General features: G+C 47.1%; 1 long non-coding RNA gene across 1 annotated transcript in view; it reads right to left on the reverse strand.

The window, feature by feature from the left end:
• Positions 1–94: 94 nt before the first annotated feature.
• The window catches only part of LOC140125826 (uncharacterized), a 36,811-nt gene continuing 21,772 nt past the window's right edge, over positions 95–15,133 (reverse strand). Inside the window, exons 2-3 of the long non-coding RNA XR_011854740.1 lie at positions 599–638; positions 95–451 (exon numbers count right to left, since the gene is read on the reverse strand). This is a non-coding gene — a long non-coding RNA (uncharacterized lncRNA). The remainder of the gene's footprint in view (positions 452–598; positions 639–15,133) is intronic.

Consider the following 15,133-nt stretch of genomic DNA (forward strand, 5'->3'; position numbering starts at 1 on the left):
GTACACACATATATATGTTACATACACACAATGAAACCTCTCCAAAAGACCACCTTCCTAAAAGACTGATACTTTATTCAATCGCTACCCTACCTGCAGACCACCCCTTACCTGTACAAAGAGGTGTCACTGTATATACCCTGCGCTGTGTGTGCAGGATCGGATCCACTCATTAGAGCTGATGGGAGCCTGAGCTCTGGCTTTATTTGTGCCCTCACACTTTCATACATACACAATTCTAGTATATTCAAACACAAACAGCTCTGCTACATCCCGTTCCTGGTATGTAACCGGATGACCTGAAGCATGTGATCAGTCACATGTTTATGACATCACTGCAGGTCCTGGAGCTTAGTGATGGGAATTACAGCTCTTCTTAGTGAGCTGGATCATCAGGCTCTGCTCCAGCCGGCTCCCTCCAGCCTGTTAGCTGACAAATGGCTGCAGAAAGCTAATGAGGGTAAAGCAGAGAATTACTTATTTTGGCTTAGTGTTAGGCAAAAGTTTTTATACTTTACAGTTACACTTTAAATAAAAAACCTTTATAGGTAGACAAGGGAGTTTTACCATGAAATAGGGAATGAGAGTAATATCTTACCTCATGTGAGGAGGCTGCGAGGTCACTGGTGACATGTGCCCTAGAACAGAGAGGAAGTCACTTGTTATTCCTCCTACATATCAGAATCTAACATCAGCCATGAGCACAGGAGACGCAAAACCAATGCCTGCATGGAGAAGCCACAACCAGCAGGGGGAGCTCCTAACTCAGATAAATGTGAGAGCAGCACAGACCCAATACACAAAATGAGTTCGCGAGGGTGACCGTTTTAACATGTATTGATGTTATGACCTGATTGAACAGGTATGGCGAAGTGGTGGCGGTTCCTAAAAAGAACTTGGATGAGTTTGGCATCTGGTCAGGGAGCCTGGACCTTCGTGGTTAAGTTGAGGCATTCAGGAGGCACAGTCATCCACATTCCCTCCTCAGCTTTCCTGGGGAGGGACAGAATCCTGATCTTTTACCAGGGGCAGCCAAAGGTCTGCCACAGATGCGGTAATCCCACGCACTTTAGCGCCAACTGCCATGTGCAGAAGTGCGCATTGTGCAGGGGGATTGGTCATTTTGCCATAAACTGTGAGCAGATCAGGTGACATCTATGCGGTGAGCTTGGTCACCTGTTCAGTTGCTGTCCTCGCTCCTTTGCCAATATAGTTAGAGCCCCGGTGGGAGACAGCCGATGTGTTGCTCCTGCTGTCGATGGTTCTGCTACGGCTGAAGGGGCAGAGGGGCCAAGGAAGAAAGGCAAAACCGTGCCGCCTTCTAAGTTGAGGCGACTTGAAGGCCGTCGGAGGAGCAGAGAACTTGGGGAGCCCCAGACTGCTGGGTTGAGTCAAAGCCCTGTTCCTGAGACAAGTGCTGCCACAGCTGAGGTCCTGGGGTACCAGGAATTGGATGAAGAGGTCAGGAGGCTGGAGAGAGAGGAAGAGGCCGTCACCACTGGTTCCTCTCCTTATGAGAGTATGGATGAGGACAATAGGAGGTGGCTAAATGAAAAACGTAAGAAGGGTGCCAAAAAGACAAAACGGAAAACTGTAAAAGCTGCAGCCGCTTCAAAGGAAGGCCAAACACCCTCCCCTCGGATTGTTCTCTCGAACCGTTTCCAAGCCCTCAAGGATATCTTCTCCTCGGAAGATGAGGCGGAGGGTAAGGATCTGGAGTCAACGGAGGTAGGTCCTGTGGGGGGGCGCCGAGTCTCCCTCATCGGAAGATGAAAGGGCCTTCAAGGGGGGATACTGGCCTGGAGTCTGGTGATGGGGACGATGAGTCTGACGGTGGGGTGACCAAGGGGGCAATAAATCCCTAAAGCGTCAGACAGTGGTGAGGAGGGGGGTGGGAAAAAGAAAGCCGTCTAACTCAATCACTCAAGATGGCGGTCCTTTTTACCGCACCGGTAGAATGCCGACGAGTTATTGAGTTAGAAATGGGGAGGTGCCTGATCCTGGATGTCCTCATGAAGGGACAAGAACTTCGCCTAATTAACATCTATGGTTCCCAGTCCAAGTGGGACAGGAAGTGTCTCTTTATGAGGATCAAGCCCTACCTTTTTACTAGTCGGCAGGTGGTCTTTGGAGGGGACTTCAATGCTGTCACGATGTCCCAGGATAGGGGAGGTTCCATAGACAAGCTGACTTATGATAGCGTCGCTCTTAATAGCATAGCTAGTGAGGCTCGCCTGGTGGATGTCCACATCCGGCACACCCCAGGCCACGCGGGGTTCACTTATTATAGGGGCAGCTGTAGGTCTAGAATAGACAGGTTTTATTTAAAGGAGGAAGCCATTTCTTCAGCAGTGTCCTTTGCTGAGGTGGAGTTCTAACTAATGTCTAATTTTGTTTTCTCTGAATGTTACAGAGACCTCCCGGATGGGAAGAGGCTACTGGAAGCTCAATTCGTCTCTCCTGAGAGAGATAAGACAATCCTTTAAGGACTTTCTTCAGAGCCAGGTACCATTGCTGGGCCTTTGTAGCAGTAAGTCAGAGTGGTGGGAGATGCTCAAGAAGAGGGTGGCGAGGTTCTTCTGCCAGCTCTCGAGCCTCAGGAGCCTGGACAGGTACCGCCTGTATCAGGGCCTGAGGAGGAAACTCCAGCATCTCGTCTCGACTGGAGGTAGTCGTGAGGACATCTCCAGAGTGAAATCCTTGCTGAAGAGGTGTCAGTACGATAGACACGCATCTTTGGTTTTTGAGAGGGATTACGGGAAATACCGCTTGTCCGACCCATACAGAAACTGCAGGATGTCAGTGAATGGTAAAGTTGTCACGGGACTGGTTGACAGTACGGGATCCCTGAAAAGGTCCAGATCGGGGATTCTGGAGGTCGTCAGATCCTTCTACTCACACCTCTTGGGCAGGAAGGATCTAGATCGGGATGTGATGTCGGCTTTCCTGGCTGAAACTGTCCCTGAGCCAGTAGTAAAAAAAAAAACCTTTGGATTTACTGTATTGTTCCCTTGACTTACTATTTCCACCTCTCCCATATACTTTCCCACTTCCTCCTACCTTCCCTGCCTTGTAAACCAAATCCTTCCATACTGTTTAATCTTATTGACCATATTTTTCCAGCCAGCTATGGGAGCAACCTCTGCGTTCCCCCAATTTCTAGCAACACATACCCTTCCAACATGCAAAACTGTTCACCAACTGTTCGTATCGTGGGAATCATTTCTGTACAGAAAAACGAGGTAAGTATTGGTTATACTCGCAATTCCCCAATTGATAACCCATATAGGCCAGTAGTACACAACGCTTATAGCGCACCCCGTTGTTCGTGCCAAATGTGTCCAGAATCACGGACCGGCCACCATGGACCATGAATGACCATCAGTCACTCATATTGGTATACACCGTCCCTGATTTTTGGACTTAGTGTGTTTCAATCAAAAGTACAGTCAAGAAAAGATAGCATATTCATCCACCCCCATGCTACAAAAGGGTAGGGGGACACATAAGTATCATACCTGCCCAACACGAGCATCCAGACGTCTTAGATCAATATTCACCAGGATGGGAAGACACAAAAGCATTAGATGGAGTGATGCATACAGAGGTAGGGAATTGTGATAAAAATCTGTAAAAAGGGAGAATTATTCTCACCGTTAATTCGGTTTCTATTAGTCCACCATGACGGCCCCAACTGGAGGATGACCCTTGACCTCTGTAGGGACAGGAAGCAGAGAGGTTAAATACCCCACCCCGGCATCCGTACACCAGTGGCTACCAAATAACTACACCGGCCTTGGATGCAACCCATTTATTGTATGTTATTATTGCACATAGAACAAATAGGCAACTTAAAACTTTTCAAAATACAGGGTGGGAATATATATGGGCCATCATGGTGGACTAATGGAAACCGAATTAACGGTGAGAATAATTCTCCTTTTCCATAGCGTCCCCCATGACGGCCCCAACTGGAGATGTACCAGATAAACAATTAGGGGGGGACAACAGCTTGTAAGACCTTCCTTCCGAAGGACTGGTCTCTAGCACTCTGAACATCTAGCCTATAGTGTTTGGCAAAAGTTAGGTGACTAGACCAGGTGGCTGCTCTACATATGTCCTCTAGTGAGGCACCACGTTTCTCCGCCCAGGAGGCTGCCACTCCTCTGGTTGAGTGGGCCCTAATAGTCCCTGGAATGTCCAAGTTGTTGGCATCATAAGCTTCTTTGATGACAGCTCTGATCCACCTGGCGATGGATGCTTTTGAAGCTTTTCTGCCTTTGTTTCTTCCTTTAAATTGTAGGAGAATATTGTCGTCTTTCCTCCAGGACTTGGTAACTTCAAGATAATGTAGAAGGTATCTTCTGACGTCCAGTGTATGCCACTCCCATTATTTGGCATGTTTTGGGCTCTGACAGAACGAAGGTAGAATAATCTCTTGGTTACGATGAAAAGATGAGGCTACCTTGGGTGTGAAGGTTTTATCTAACATTAGCACGATCTTATCCTCACACAATTTAAGATAGGGTTCTTTAATCGACAAACTTTGGATCTCCCCCAAACGCCTAACTGTTGTTATGGCTATGAGAAAAGTAAGTTTTAGCGTTAGTTCTCTAAGCTTAACTGTTTCTAGAGGTTCAAACGGTATTCTTGTGAGGTAATCTAGTACTAATGAAAGATCCCAGTTTGGGATATTTTGTTTTATATGTGGTCTTAGCCTAGCAGTAGCTTTGACAAACCTTTGGATCCATCTGCTTTCTGCTAGTGGGGCGTCGAAAAAGGCGCTGAGGGCTGAAATCTGGACTTTTAAAGAACTCGTCTTAAGGCCCTTGTCAAGTCCTGCTTGCAGGAAGTCTAGCACCTGTGAAATATTAGGGGATAATTGGTTAGGAGGAGTCCTGCCACAAAAGGATACAAATCTTCCCCATATCCTGGCATAGATTTTGTGAGTAACTGGTTTGCGGCTTGCTTTGAGTGTGGAAATTACCTTATTTGATAGTCCTTTGGACATCAGAAACATCCTTTCAGGATCCATGCCGACAGCTGGAGGGCCTGTGGATTTGGATGGTAAACTGGACCCTGGAACAGAAGATTGTTTAGAGGTTCCAGCATGACAGGTTCTTCCAATGCCATCTTCCCTAGCCACGGAAACCAGTTCCTCTTTGGCCACCAGGGAACAATGAGAATAACCTTTGCTTGGTCTTCTCTGATCTTCTGAACAACTCTCGGTATGAGAGGTATGGGAGGAAAGGCATACATCAGAGGTCCGTTCCAGGACTGACTGAAGGCATCCCTTTGGCAAAACGGAGTATTTGGTTCTAGAGAGAAGAAATGAGGAACCTTTGTATTTTTGCTGGGGGCAAAGAGATCTATTACTGGTTGTCCCCATCTTTGTGTGAGACGTGTAAAGATGTCCTCGTTTAAACACCACTCGTTGTGGTCTATGACCTGACGACTGAGATAGTCCGCTATCAGATTCTTTTCTCCCTTTAGATGGGTGGCTGAGAGGGAGCGGATGTTGGTTTCTGCCCATGCAAATATCTTGTCTGAGAGACTGAGGAGATCGGAGTTCCTGGTACCCCCTTGATGATGAAGATAAGCCACCGTGGTGGTATTGTCCGAATAAATTCTTATACGTTTCTCCTTCAAGCTTAGAGTGCTGGCTCTTAAAGTCTCTAAAACAGCTCTCAGTTCTCGGAACGGGATCTGATTGACGATGGCCATAGACCCTGAATGGGAAGACCTGCTACGTCTGCTCCCCAACCTGACTGACTTGCATCCGTCCGGATATTTATCACTGGCCAGGGATGCCATGATACTCCTCTTTCCAGGTTCGAAGTGTTTTTCCACCACTCCAGGGATTGCTTGACCACTTCCGGAATCTGAATCTTCTGATTCAGGTGTTGGGGATTTTTGTCCCAGGAGGCCAATATCCAACTTTGAAGGGATCTGGTGTGGCTTTGGCTCCAGTGTACACTCTGTATGAAAGATGTCATAATTCCCAGGATCCTCATGGCTTCCCTTACTGTGCAATGATTTCTTTCCTGAAATATTATAATCTGTTGTACCAGTCTTGTTACTTTTTCTGGCGGTAAGAAGGACATCTGCTGGATTGAGTCCAATAATGTTCCTAGAAAGACAACTTTTGTACTTGGGGTTAGTCTGGACCTCTCCAAGTTTATCATCCATCCCAACTGTCGTAGGATCGTCATTGTGACATCTCGGTGATGTATTAGCTCTTGTCTTGAACTGCCCACCACTAACAAGTCGTCCAGGTAGGGGATGACTAATATCCCTTTCCGCCTCAGGAAAGCTATCACTTCGAGCATAATTTTTGTGAATGTCCTTGGAGCCGAAGAAATCCCAAAAGGCAGCGCCTTGTACTGATAGTGGACTTCCTCTCCCCAAGGCGATCGTACTGCGAATCTGAGGAATTTTTGAGATTTTAAATGTATTGGCACATGGTAGTATGCATCTCTTAGATATATCGTATACATAAATGCTCCTGGTTGGATCAGGACGGCTGCCGAGCTCACTGTTTCCATCTTGAATTTTCGATAATGTACGTACCTGTTCAGATTCTTCAGATTGCAAATCATTCTGAAAGTGCCATTTGGTTTTTTTTATTAAGAAGAAGGGAGAGTAGTGTCCTTCTTTTAATTGTTTCTGAGCTACCGGGATGACGTCCAACTGAATTCGTTTTTGTATCTCCGACCATAGTAAGGCTGAGAGGTTCTCTGAGGGTTGCTCTGTCTGGATTGCGTCTTCGAATGGAAGGTCCGTCTTTTTGGTCATTTTGGTGACCTGGATGTCAACTTTAGGTGTAGAGTTCCAAATCTTGGTTTCCGCTTCGTCAAAAGAGAGACGGTTTTTAAACTCTCTAGATATGGAAATCCTGCTCTCAGGCTCTCTCAATTCTTCCAGTATTAATTCCTTGAGGGTGTTATTTATTGGAAACACTCGCCTCTTTTTAACTTTAAGAAGTCCAAATAACTCATCTTGAATAGATTTGGTCTCTTCTATTTCTTCAATTTTGAGGGTATCCCTCACAGCCCTTAAAAGTGGTTCTAGATCTTCGGATGCTAGTAGATATCTAGACTCCATTTTACTTGCTGAATTTGAGGGCCCTGGCTCCATATCAACAGATTCCTTGGTCCCTTCTGAGTCTGATGCGGAGTCCGACATGGATTCTATAACCCTTTGTCTTTTATGTGGAGGTTCTTGAGGTATAAAAGCTGTTATGAATGATGCAACTGATGTTTTAACTTCGTCCCTGATAAAACTACGCATTTCATCCACGAATGAGGCTCTCTCTTCTCTGAGTAGGTTATCCACACAAGTTTTACAGACTGTTTTTTTGTAGTCCGTAGGGAGTTTTCCTAAGCACATATTGCACTTTTTTGAAGCGGCTTTCTTTGTGCCTGACTGATCTTTGTCCTTAGCTCTCCCTTTATCCTTCTCCTTTTCCGTGGGATCCTACCAAGGAGAAGGAGAAGTAATTAGTCCTTAACCGGACACCTTATGTGATAATATGGGGATATGTGGGTGACCCACCACCCTATCCCTAAATAACCCTACTTACAGGGTTCAAGGATATGAGATCCAGACTCGAAGCCTCCATGCCATGTGTCTCCATATTCCCAATCGTGGGACCACTGATATCAGCAAGCCTAAACATTTAACAGAAATGTGTGATAGACTCTGACATTTAACAATGTGGAGTATAAGTGAAGGAGTACCTTGAAGTATCTTGAATAAGGGATACACTGCACAAGCTCCTAAGAGAAATATACACATGTATATAGACCTAGATCGTATATGACACATATGAGGCAAACATACAGCATGTAACCGACCTTTGATGGTTGGGAAATGCCTAGAATAGCGTCCGATCTCGGAGTCACTTGAGTTAGGGCTAGCATGCAACTATTAGACCTCACTTTTTAAATCTCACCGCTCCACGCTCCTGTTTCCGGGTCGCGCCATCGTAACATCACATCCGGCCCCGTCATTTCCGGCGAAAGTCGTCACCAGAGTCGGACGGCGGACGGCCCACGTGACTTCCGCGATGGACACGCTCCGGGTGTCCTTAGCTTCACGGAGCTGCGGGCAGAGCCGGAGGAAATGGCGTCTCTGTTTGTGGCAAAGGAAAGGACCGGAGTCCGATCGAGGCCGAGACTGCCTGGGGTAAGGGACAATTCCCTGCGCCACTTATGGTCCCCCCTCACCGTCCCAACTACTGGGGATGAGGAGAGACTTCCCTCTACTCCCTGCCCTGTGTAGGGACAGGTAGCCACTGGTGTACGGATGCCGGGGGCAGGTATTTAACCTCTCTGCTTCCTGTCCCTACAGAGGGTCATCCTCCAGTTGGGGCCGTCATGGGGGACGCTATGGAAATAAATGATACACAAATAAAATCAAAAAAGTATATGCAAATCACAGTGACTCTAAAGTCACCGGGTCCAAAAGCTTATGAAAATGACTTTACAAATTATTGCAGACAAAAGATGCAGACATATCTGAACAGGACCTAAATGACGCCACCCATCTTGAACTCCCTATTTAGGCCATTTGGTTCCAGGGTGTTAAGTTCATAAATCCACTTAAGTTCAAGCCGTTTTAATGCTCTTTCTCTATCACCCCCTCCACATTGTTTAGGTATTCCATCAATGATACGGAATCTAAGCTGTGCAATATGATGATGGTTTTTAACAAAATGGTCTGGGAGAGGTAAATCTATTTTTCGGGTTCCACAATGTGGTAGGCTGGATGAGGTACATAGATGATATATTCTTCCTCTGGGAGGGCGGAGAGGACGAGTTGTTGATGTTTACACAGGAAATAAACACGCATATACCTGAGCTGCAGTTCACAATGGTCAAATCGAGAAAACACTTACAATTCCTAGACACAGTAGTCAGCATTAATGGTGATCAACTACTCACTGACCTATACTCAAAAGCCACCGACAAAAATAGCCTCCTTTTGTACAACAGCAATCATCCCAATAATATGCTGGACTCATTACCTTACAGCCAGCTATTAAGAGTGAGAAGAATCATTGCTGATGAGGATAAGGTGGATTTGCATCTAGACGCGATGTGTGACAAATATGTAAAAAGAGGCTATCCTGGACTCCTACTTACTCACACTAAAAATAAGGTAAGGAGTTGCGAGAGAAAAACACTTCTCTTACCGAGATCAAAAAAAGATAAGGGTCTTAAGAGAATTCCACTTGTCTCTACTTTTTGTCCAGTGAGCAATAAGGTAGCAAATATTTTGAGAGATAGCTGGTCCATCCTGAGGGACTCGCTACCGGACATACTAGAATTCAAAAGCCCCCCCATTATGGCCTACAGAAGACCTAGGAATTTGAAAGATCGGTTGGTACATGCGGATTTACATGTAGATTGTGACAAGGCAATGGGTGGGAAGGCTGGCTGCTTTCCATGTCTGAACTGTTGCAATTGCAATAACTTAATTAAGGGCGATACATTTTGACATCCGAGAACAGGGAAACGGTATTCTATTAGACAACATTACACATGTAACTCCTGCTTCATCATCTATTTGATTCAATGTCCCTGCAGTTTGTTGTACGTGGGCGAGACAACACAGGTATGCCGCCTACGTATCAATCAACATAAATCCACAATAAGAACCTGAAAAATAGATTTACCTCTCCCAGACCATTTTGTTAAAAACCATCATCATATTGCACAGCTTAGATTCCGTATCATTGATGGAATACCTAAACAACGTGGAGGGGGTGATAGAGAAAGAGCATTAAAACGGCTTGAACTTAAGTGGATTTATGATCTTAACACCCTGGAACCAAATGGCCTAAATAGGGAGTTCAAGATGGGTGGCGTCATTTAGGTCCTGTTCAGATAATGTCTGCATCTTTTGTCTGCAATAATTTGTAAAGTCATTTTCATAAGCTTTTGGACCCGGTGACTTTAGAGTCACCGTGATTTGCATATACTTTTTTGATTTTATTTGTGTATCATTTATTTTTACAGATTTTTATCACAATTCCTTACCTCTGTATGCATCACTCCATCTAATGCTTTTGTGTCTTCCCATCCTGGTGAATATTGATCTAAGACGTCTGGATGCTCGTGTTGGGCAGGTATGATATTTATGTGTCCCCCTCCCCCTACCCTTTTGTAGCATGGGGGTGGATGAATATGCTATCTTTTCTTGACTGTACTTTTGATTGAAACACACTAAGTCCAAAAATCAGGGACGGTGTATACCAATATGAGTGACTGATGGTCATTCATGGTCCATGGTGGCCGGTCCGTGATTCTGGACACATTTGGCACGAACAACGGGGTGCGCTATAAGCGTTGTGTACTACTGACCTATATGGGTTATCAATTGGGGAATTGCGAGTAGATGTGGTACTGTCTATCTTTAGACCTAGTCCACTCTCGTTGCACCCCTGATACCATGGATGTCCTTATGTATAAATCTGTGATGGTTGTGTGTACCCCCTAATAGTCTATAACCAATACTTACCTCGTTTTTCTAGCCTGACATATTTGCTTGTACCTGCACAAACGATGATTCCGGTCTTTGATCAAAATATTGGTCATTAAATTAATGGCTCCCTTTTTTTACTCCTTGAATTATTAAGTTTATAGTGATTATACTCACTTGCTGCACCACAACTGGAATCCCGTAGCTGTATCTGGAGTTCGTAAGGTAGTCACATGATCGGCAGAAAGGAGGTTGTCTTACACACACGGACCTCGTGACCAAGCCTGATCGTCATGACTACGAGAACAGCTACGCATGCGCACGTGCACTTTACATGGAATTAGACACGGACATGCTGGTTCTTTATACAACTCACACGAGAGATGCTACTGTATAGTCGTGCTGATATGAATTGTTAAAAACATCTCCTTGTACACTATAGCGCTTTATTATTCTGTATTTTAACTGAATAGTTTACTATCGTATGTTTTGCATATTACGTCACTAAAGGAAATGATGTCATCACACACCTGTGTATTTATATGGGCCCACACCGGCCATGTTTTTATGCTTGAGAAAGATTCATTGTGAATCGAAACGTCGCGAATCTTATGCCTTCTATGTGAATAAAGCCTTGGAATTCCTGTCGTGCTGTGGCTTCCTCCATCGATAACACTAAAGCTTCATTACAGACACAGTTGATAACTGTTATAGCTGATCATTGTAGCCTAGGACTAATATACAATAAATCACCAATATCCAGAGGTCCGTTTGTAACTATGGGTCGTATGTAAGTCGAGTGTTCTTAAGTAGGGGACCGCCTGAATATGCCATTTACAATGCATATTATGAGATAAGAATCGATTTAGATGGTTTCAGCTATACACTTGATACATCTTTGTTTTTTTTTTATCTTCCTGGTGATGAGTATTTGGCCCCCGGTGATAAGTATTTGGCCCCTGGTGATAAGTATTTGGCCCCCGGTGATGAGTATTGGTCCCCTTTGCTCAGTGATGAGTAGAAGCTTTGGAGCTGGTGCAGCCCGGAGTCTTCTTGGGAAGATGCTACAGGTTTCTCCCCCCTGGATTAGGTGTCCTCTGCCTCTTCCTTGCTGATCCTCTCCAGTTCCCTCAGGTTGGAGGGTGAACATTGGTGGAGGCCATTTTCCAGTCTCTCCATTGGGCTCAGATCCCGACTCTTGCTAAGGCAGTCAGGAATGGTCACGGAGATGTTCTGAAGCTTCTGCTCTGTTATTTTAGCTTGTGCTTAGAATTATTGGAGGTCATTTATATAAAGGGGCACATTTACTAAGGGTCGCACGGTACATGTTTGTCAGACCGTGCACCTTCTTCATGGCTAAAAAAGCTTGAAGGGTTATTTAAGAAATGTTTGCGCTGAGATTGTGTCGCATGCAACTCTTTTGTGGCGCAGCTGCGCTGCTTCCATGCAACACAAATTGGGGGGGGTGGAGGCGTGTCCAAATGATTCGGACAAGGCGCCGTATTTAACTTTCGCACGCCCCATGTTAAAGTGGCACCACAAAAAAGATGGTGAACTCTGTGGGGCCATTGCGTGAAAGCGCCACATTCATGATTTCGGCGCACGATCTAAGTGAATCACCCCACGCAGCATTATAGACAGACAATGCACTTACATGCACCGGGAAGAAGGTGAACTCCGGGGACCTGAGCGGGGAAGTGACACATGCAGGATATCGGGCGCACGATCTTAGTGACTCCCCGCACAGCGCATTATACACGGACAATGCACTTACATGCACCGGGAAGAAGAAGGTGAACTCCGGGGACCTGAGCGGGGAAGTGACACATGCAGGATATCGGGCGCAGGATCTTAGCGACTCCCCGCACAGCGCATTATACACGGACAATGCACTTACATGCACCAGGAAGAAGAAGGTGAACTCCAGGGACCTGAGCGGGGAAGTGACACATGCAGGATATCGGGCGCAGGATCTTAGTGACTCCCCGCACAGCGCATTATACACGGACAATGCACTTACATGCACCAGGAAGAAGAAGGTGAACTCCGGGGACCTGAGCGGGGAAGCGACACATGCAAGATATCGGGGTACGGTCTTAGTGACTCCCCGCACAGCGCATTATACACGGACAATGCACCTACATGCACCAGGAAGAAGAAGGTGAACTCCGGGGACCTGAGCGGGGAAGTGACACATGCAGGATATCGGGCGCACGATCTTAGTGACTTCCTGCACAGCACATTATACACGGACAATGCACGAGGAAGAAGAAGGTGAACTCCGGGGACCTGAGCGGGGAAGCGACACATGCAAGATATCGGGGTACGGTCTTAGTGACTCCCTGCACAGCGCATTATACACGGACAATGCACTTACATGCACCAGGAAGAAGAAGGTGAACTCCGGGGACCTGAGCGGGGAAGTGACACATGCAGGATATCGGAAGCAGGATCTTAGTGACTCCCCGCACAGCGCATTATACACGGACAATGCACTTACATGCACCAGGAAGAAGAAGGTGAACTCCAGGGACCTGAGCGGGGAAGTGACACATGCAGGATATCGGGCGCAGGATCTTAGTGACTCCCCGCACAGCGCATTATACACGGACAATGCACTTACATGCACCAGGAAGAAGAAGGTGAACTCCGGGGACCTGAGCGGGGAAGCGACACATGCAAGATATCGGGGTACGGTCTTAGTGACTCCCTGCACAGCGCATTATACACGGACAATGCACCTACATGCACCAGGAAGAAGAAGGTGAACTCCGGGGACCTGAGCGGGGAAGTGACACATGCAGGATATCGGGCGCACGATCTTAGTGACTTCCTGCACAGCACATTATACACGGACAATGCACGAGGAAGAAGAAGGTGAACTCCGGGGACCTGAGCGGGGAAGCGACACATGCAAGATATCGGGGTACGGTCTTAGTGACTCCCTGCACAGCGCATTATACATGGACAATGCACTTACATGCACCAGGAAGAAGAAGGTGAACTCCGGGGACCTGAGCAGGGAAGTGACACATGCAGGATATCGGGCGCAGGATCTTAGTGACTCCCAGCACAGTACATTATACACGGACAATGCACTTACATGCACCAGGAAGAAGAAGGTGAACTCCAGGGACCTGAGTGGGGAAGCGACACATGCAGGATATCGGGCGCAGGATCTTAGTGACTCCCCGCACAGCACATTATACACGGACAATGCACTTACATGCACCAGGAAGAAGAAGGTGAACTCCAGGGACCTGAGCGGGGAAGCGACACATGCAGGATATCGGGGGCAGGATCTTAGTGACTCCCCACACAGCACATTATACACGGACAATGCACTTACATGCACCAGGAAGAAGAAGGTGAACTCCGGGGACCTGAGCAAGGAAGCGACACATGCAGGATATCGGAAGCAGGATCTTAGTGACTCCCCGCACAGCGCATTATACACGGACAATGCACTTACATGCACCAGGAAGAAGAAGGTGAACTCCAGGGACCTGAGCGGGGAAGTGACACATGCAGGATATCGGGCGCAGGATCTTAGTGACTCCCCGCACAGCGCATTATACACGGACAATGCACTTACATGCACCAGGAAGAAGAAGGTGAACTCCGGGGACCTGAGCGGGGAAGCGACACATGCAGGATATCGGACACACGATCTTAGTGACTCCCCGCACAGCGCATTATACGCGGACAATGCACTTACATGCACCAGGAAGAAGAAGGTGAACTCCAGGGACCTGAGCGGGGAAGCGACACATGCAGGATATCAGACACAGGATCTTAGTGACTCCCCGCACAGCGCATTATACACGGACAATGCACTTACATGCACCAGGAAGAAGAAGGTGAACTCCGGGGACCTGAGCGGGGAAGCGACACATGCCGGATATCGGGTGTACGATCTTAGTGACTCCCCGCACAGCGCATTATACACGGACAATGCACTTACATGCACCAGGAAGAAGAAGGTGAACTCCGGGGACCTGAGCGGGGAAGCGACACATGCAGGATATCGGACACAGGATCTTAGTGACTCCCCGCACAGCGCAATATACACGGACAATGCACTTACATGCACCAGGAAGAAGAAGGTGGACTCCGGGGACCTGAGCGGGGAAGCGACACATGCAGGATATGGGGCGCAGGATCTTAGTGACTCCCCGCACAGCGCATTATACACGGACAATGCACTTACATGCACCAGGAAGAAGAAGGTGAACTCCAGGGACCTGAGCGGGGAAGCGACACATGCAGGATATCGGGTGCACAATCTTAGTGACTCCCCGCACAGCGCATTATACACAGACAATGCACTTACATGCACCAGGAAGAAGAAGGTGAACTCCGGGGACCTGAGCGGGGAAGCGACACATGCAGGATATCAGACACAGGATCTTAGTGACTCCCCGCACAGCGCATTATACACGGACAATGCACTTACATGCACCAGGAAGAAGAAGGTGAACTCCAGGGACCTGAGCGGGGAAGCGACACATGCAGGATATCGGGGGCAGGATCTTAGTGACTCCCCACACAGCACATTATACACGGACAATGCACTTACATGCACCAGGAAGAAGAAGGTGAACTCCGGGGACCTGAGCGGGGAAGCGACACATGCAGGATATCAGAC

The sequence above is a fragment of the Engystomops pustulosus genome, chromosome 4 (assembly GCF_040894005.1).
Source record: "Engystomops pustulosus chromosome 4, aEngPut4.maternal, whole genome shotgun sequence".
NCBI lineage: Eukaryota > Metazoa > Chordata > Amphibia > Anura > Leptodactylidae > Engystomops > Engystomops pustulosus.